Source organism: Amphimedon queenslandica, unplaced genomic scaffold, assembly GCF_000090795.2.
Source record: "Amphimedon queenslandica unplaced genomic scaffold, v1.1 AMPQUscaffold_12094, whole genome shotgun sequence".
Lineage (NCBI taxonomy): Eukaryota > Metazoa > Porifera > Demospongiae > Haplosclerida > Niphatidae > Amphimedon > Amphimedon queenslandica.
Genome location: NW_003547667.1, coordinates 13,650 through 13,885, shown reverse-complemented (window position 1 = coordinate 13,885; position 236 = coordinate 13,650).

The window sequence follows — 236 nt, the reverse complement described above, 5'->3', positions numbered from 1 at the left end:
TAGGGTTAGTTTAAATGAAAAATTAATGCTCTTCCTCTTATCTATGTTTGCTTGGCTCAAATGCTTCAGTGTAGAATTGCATCATTTTTCTTTAATTGTGTTTTGCATTGCAGCTGCATAGTCTATTATGTAGAGGTTATGTATGTACACAGTATATAATTATGATCGGGGTACAAATGACTCTTAGGCAGATTGTGCTGTCTGTCATTGTTATTCTTAAGGAGTGCACTATGATC